The sequence below is a fragment of the Bos indicus genome, chromosome 6 (genome assembly GCF_029378745.1).
Source record: "Bos indicus isolate NIAB-ARS_2022 breed Sahiwal x Tharparkar chromosome 6, NIAB-ARS_B.indTharparkar_mat_pri_1.0, whole genome shotgun sequence".
Classification (NCBI taxonomy): Eukaryota; Metazoa; Chordata; class Mammalia; order Artiodactyla; family Bovidae; genus Bos; species Bos indicus.
The window spans coordinates 83,517,326-83,523,325 of NC_091765.1; positions in this window are offsets into that span (position 1 = coordinate 83,517,326).

A 6,000-nucleotide genomic window follows, 5' to 3' on the forward strand; every position below is an offset into this window, starting at 1 on the left:
TATCAGAATACTCAGGAAGGAGACCCACAGTTTTGAAGGATTGAAAGATATCGCCCAGAGGAAGAGTCACTTCTTTTGACAACTGAAGGAAGATTTGATGCAATTCTTGAAGGGAAAAGGTGCTCCCATGAAAAGGCCATGAGGTAAAAAACATGGTGGTTCATGGACCAGTGAATGTGAACCCCAGACTGGGAAAGATGAATCTTTGAAGTAAGCAGAGGTCAAACAATAGATGAGTTAGACTGGAACATGAAGATATTGAATTTCATTCTGAGAGCAACAGACAGACAGTAAAGGATTCAAGGGAAAAAGTGACACGATCAAATGTGCACTTTAGAAAAGCTCCTCCAAAATATACACACTACCATATATAAAATAGATAACCAACAAGGACCTACTGTATAGCCCAGGAAACTATATTCAATATCTTGTAATAACCTGTAATGGAAGAGAATGTTAAAAAAAAGTATATGTGTATACATAAATATGTATGACTGAATCACTTTGCTGTATGCCTGAGACTAATACATTATAACTCAACTATATTTCAACAAAAATTTTAAAAACTTCTCCCCCCAAATGCAGTGTGCAGAAGGGGTTGGAGGAAGGGTTGCTAGTTACCAGGAGTGGGGAGATTATTACAGTGATCCCAGAAAGCAGAGTTGGCACTGCAATCTAAAAGAACTCCAGTAAGACTACAGAGACGTAGAAATGAATTCTATAACTACTGAAGGAAAAGAATCAAGAAAACTTCAGGAGTGATTAGATGTGACTCCAAGATTTCTGGCAGAGGCAGGTCACTGCCTGCGTAGATGTACATACAGGATTTAGATGGTGTGTGTACATATGCACAGGATCATTACACATGCCCTCTAAGTCCCTTTTGTTTAATTTTTTATAATTAGATATTAAGATGTTCAAAGCCAGAATTTTTTCCCTTTTGGAACTCTAATAATACCCAGTAGAAAGGTCTCTACCCAAGGATTCTTTCAATATATACTGCCTTTCTTCCTCAAGGTTACACAGTAAGTTCCTATCAGAATCTTGGGCCTCCTTGCTGAGTTTTGACCCTTAGGAAACTTCCAAGGGAAAGTTCAGTTCAGTACTTTTTAATGATCTAGTTACAAAGCTTGGATTTGGCCTTTCTCCTGAACTTGCTTCCTATGCTTTTTAGTGACTTCCAATACCTCACCTTCATCTTTTGGAAGATGGAATGAATCCCAACATCACTGGTCCATATCATCTGAAAATATAATTCAAGCATAAAGAGCAGTCCTCTGAAATTAAACTGACTTCAAAAAATAACAATCTTTCCCTGTGCTATCAACAGTTAATACTACTTTCAGAAAAAGATTCTACCTTGCTTCCCTATTATTTTGGTATTCCACTATTTTTTGAAAATAATAGCCAGACGTTCAATATACTGTATGGCCACAGGGGGAATTTAGCTAGAATGCAGACTTTCATGCATGAGCACCAAAGAAAGCATGAGGGGTTTCAGCAGAGTGAAGGCCAGTCCTTTCCAAATTAAGGAGCATAAATCAAGATTAGGTAAAGTAAGTTTCCACTAGCCCCATGAATAGTATTGCTATGCTCTGTAACATTCAGATCGCTGAACACTGAAAGGAACAGAGCCCTGAATTATTACTGATGAAATGGTTATAAAAAGGAATTGCCCAGTGGGATCTATATTTTAGTTCCTGTCTCTCCATGTTCTGCACAATTTCCATAATGAGAGCTCTCAAATGCAAGGACCAAAAGCCCAATCTGATGAGGAAACAGCTTCTGATTCCCCCACCACACCATTTTCCCTGATTTCTCTGATAGGCAGTTGATTTCCACATATACAGCTTTTTTCAAGATGTTCCTTTCACAGAATAATGAATCACACACCATGCTTCTAGTATGATATTAATAGTTTTGCAGAAATCCATGCACCAGTCATTGTTTTCTTAAGCATATTCTAGGTTCAACTATGATGATTGGCAAGAGGGCCTCTTAATCATAAGTGTCTTTAATTACAGTAAAGAGAATGCTCTCCTACAGACCAGGGCATTTCACCATGTAGCATTGCAGTATGTCACTCTATCAGTTCAGTTCAGTCGCTCAGTCGTGTCCTACTCTGCGACCCCATGAATCGCAGCACGCCAGGCCTCCCTGTCCATCACCAACTCCCGGAGTTCACTCAGACTCACGTCCATCGAGTCAGTGATGTCATCCAGCCATCTCATGTCACTCTATAGTCCATAATAAAAGGAATTTCTGTCAGATTGTGTTACACTTTAGGGCATATGGTAAAGACATTTATTTTATGAAAGATTTTGCAATAATGTACTCCTACTGTGTCTAAATATATTCAGTCTAATATTTTGAAAAACCTCTTTATCTTAAGTAGGGCTACCAGAGTGTTCCCAAATGTAACATTTAAGTAGTTTGAGTATAGTTAGCAGTCCAAGGATATGAATGCTACAAAAACATCTCAGTTTTTAAGAATCTGTATTAATTTTTAGAATTGTTTTTATCTTAAATGTTCTCTTGTATTATATGATTTCTCTTCTGTGGTTGGAAATTTTTAAATTTTTTATTACATATGATATAAATGGCAGGAAAGTTGTATACAGTCTACACAATATTGGAAATGAAATGTTAATGATTCATATCATGCATTATCTTTAAGATCCAAGGATACACTGAATTGATGCAACCAAGACAGTAACATTAATGGTTTAATCTGGAAATGTTATGATGGAGTCCCAACTTCTATGGGAGAAAGTGGAAGGATAATTTTTTTTATTTTTTTTAACATGAAAACCTCAATTAGGAAGCTACTCATTCCCTCCAAGAAGTATTTTAAATACCCGTCCATTTGTTGTAACACAGCAGAGAATAAAGGAACTGGACATATAGGCCAATAATAAGGCAGCTTACTTTAAATAACAGAGCTGAAGCCTAAAAAAGAATTCACAAACAAAGTAAAATAGTGAAACAGCAGCAGTTTTGTGGGAAGCCATTCTCCTTATTAATACAACTGATAAATACCTCACTTAAGGGAAACACTGAGCACATGGAACAGTAGATGAAACTGCAGTAACGGTTGCAATCTACACTGTAACAGATCAGCACAGGCCAGTTTTATATAAGAGCCATTTAAAAAGTCAGCGGAACTTGGAAATTTTTCAATAATTAAAAACATAAATAATCAAAGAAATAAAAGTTATCGTATATTGAGTATTTACCATTTTCAAGACACCATGCTAAGTATTTTAAATATACTGCATGGTTTAATCCACAAAATAAACCTATGAAGCAACTGCTGATATAATGCCCAATTTATAAATGAAGAAATTGATGTTTAGAATGTCAAAGAATTTGCCAAGGATAACTAAGTGGTAAAAATAATATTTTGACCCAATTAGAATGATTCCTGTTATCAGGCTCTTTATCATCAATCTAAGGAGAAACCAGTCCATTCTAAAGGAGATCAGTCCCGGGTGTTCTTTAGAAGGACTGATGCTAAAGCTGAAACTCCAATACTTGGGCCACCTCATGTGAAGAGTTGACTCAATGGAAAAGACTCTCTGATGCTGGGAGGATTGGGGGCAGGAGGAGAAGGGGACGACAGAGGATGAGATGCCTGGATGGCATCACTGACTTGATGGACATGAGTTTGAGTGAACTCCCGGAGTTGATGATGGACAGGGAGGCTGGCGTGCTGCGATTCATGGGGTTGCAAAGAGTCGGACACGACTGAGAGACTGAACTGAACTGAAGGAGAAACAGTGTCCAGTAAAGCAGATTGTTCTCCTATGGTTTTCACCAACTTCTTAATAAGAGTGAGTTTAATTAATGATTCCAGCTTACACTGCAGTCTCAGTAAATAATGTTCATAATTTTTGTATAACCTTATGCTTAACTTTCTAGAATATGTGTCTAGTCTAATTATGGAGTAAGAATGTAGTAATTCTCATTCTGTTTTCTTAGTAAAAAATTAAGTGTTAATTTCACTCTCAGACCCCATGTAAATACAGAGTAATTTTACAAGATATAATTCAATCTGAGAGTATTCAATGTTATAGAAATACTGACCACAGCTACAACTGATGTCATTTTTATTGGTGGCAAAGTTGCATGAGTTTTAATAGCAATTCTTACTAATAATTTATTTTATATCTAGGTATTTGTGCTTTCCTTATGTATCATGATCATTTTTTCCATCTAAATATTTATACAAAAGACTTACTTGTTTGCATATGCAGAAACACACACACCCACACTTCCATGCTTGCTTCAGATATGTAAACAAGAACACAACTACCAGGTTTGTGTGTGTGTGTAATATCAAGGCTATGTGGTTGAACAGCTACTTTGATAGCTTAGCAGTTATATTTATGTAGTGTCAGCAACTGCCCAAGCTATGATGATATAAGGGCACTAATGATATTATATTCACTGAACTGCCATAATAAGTTTCCAGAGAAAGATAACTTAATGGGCAGCCTATTATCAGAGTACATATATAGGTGCTCTGGAGTCTGGAATGTGCTCATTGAAGAGAAGGTAATTGAGGCACCAGGTGATTTGAGCAACTGTGATTAGAATCATCTGTGTGCAATGTGCAGCCAGTAAGAACATGTATAGAAAAGAATCCTTTTTATGAGACATTTAACTGTTGAGACCTCTGAATAATCTTGCTATTCTTTTACCTTGCTCACTTCATCTAAATGCAAGTTGGAAATAATTTAGACAAATATTCCTGAGATTAATTTTTCTAACATTCCCCAGACAGCATGGTAAAAAAAAAAAATACTTAATTTATTGTTATACACTTACTTAATACATATTCTCATAAGTGTATATTTATACTCAGCCAACAGTCTATACCACAGTTAATGGGATCACAAATGATTTTTACCATGTTTTAAAACATAACATGATGATAGTTTCTGAGAGAATCCAGACAGAATTCTAGCTTTTGTTAAAGTTGAAATATGTATATATATATATATCGATATAAAGTCTGTGAAGTACATAAAAATTCATAAATAACTGAATGAATAACCAAAAAAACTTCCTGAAAGTGAAAGTTGCTCAGTCGTGTCCAACTATTTGCAACCTTATGGATTGTATAGAATTCTCCAGGCAAGAATACTGGAGTGGGTAACCTTTCCCTTCTCCAGGGGAATCTTCCCAACCGAGGGATCAAACCAGGTCTCCTGCATTGCAGGCAGACTCTTTACCAGCTGAGCCACAAAGGAAACCCAAGAATACTGGAATGGGTAGCCACTCCCTTCTCCAGCAGATCTTCCCAACCCAGGAATCAAACCAGGGTCTCCTGCATTGCAGGTGAACTCTTTACCAGGGTAAAGTACTTCTTTATCAGGGAAGTACTTCCTACTTATTAATAAACAATCCTGATTATAAATATTAAAGAACACATCCATTTATTCTGGATTAAATTGTCTAAATTCAAGTTTTTATTAGGTCTGGGGTACCTAATATTGGTGGGAAAAATATAATATACAAAGATAACCTAAATCCTTAGGATTTGCTGCATAAACTATTAGTAAAAATTATTATTCTAAATAGAAAACCCAAATACAAAATTCTATTCAATGTCTTTTATTGTCTAATAAGTGCTGACAGATATTTGTTGAATGAGTGTGTATTTGGTAATCTGATTATGGGGTTGTATTCCTTTGGAGTCATTTTCCATAACCACATTTATCACAAAACAGTACTGAATTTTAAATACTATGTCACATACTAACAAAACTACAAAATATGTTATTCCAACTGGTAAATTTTAATAAATGAGAGTTAGTGTGACCGTGACTATATTGGCTGCTTATATAAATAATAATTCCCCAAAATGTAGGAAAACAGGGAAAATTAGCACTACATATGAATGAAATGTTAATGAAGACTTGGGAATGGCCATGACTACATCTTAAATAGACAATAGAGAGATGCATCAGAATGGATTCTATGGCAGATCACTAG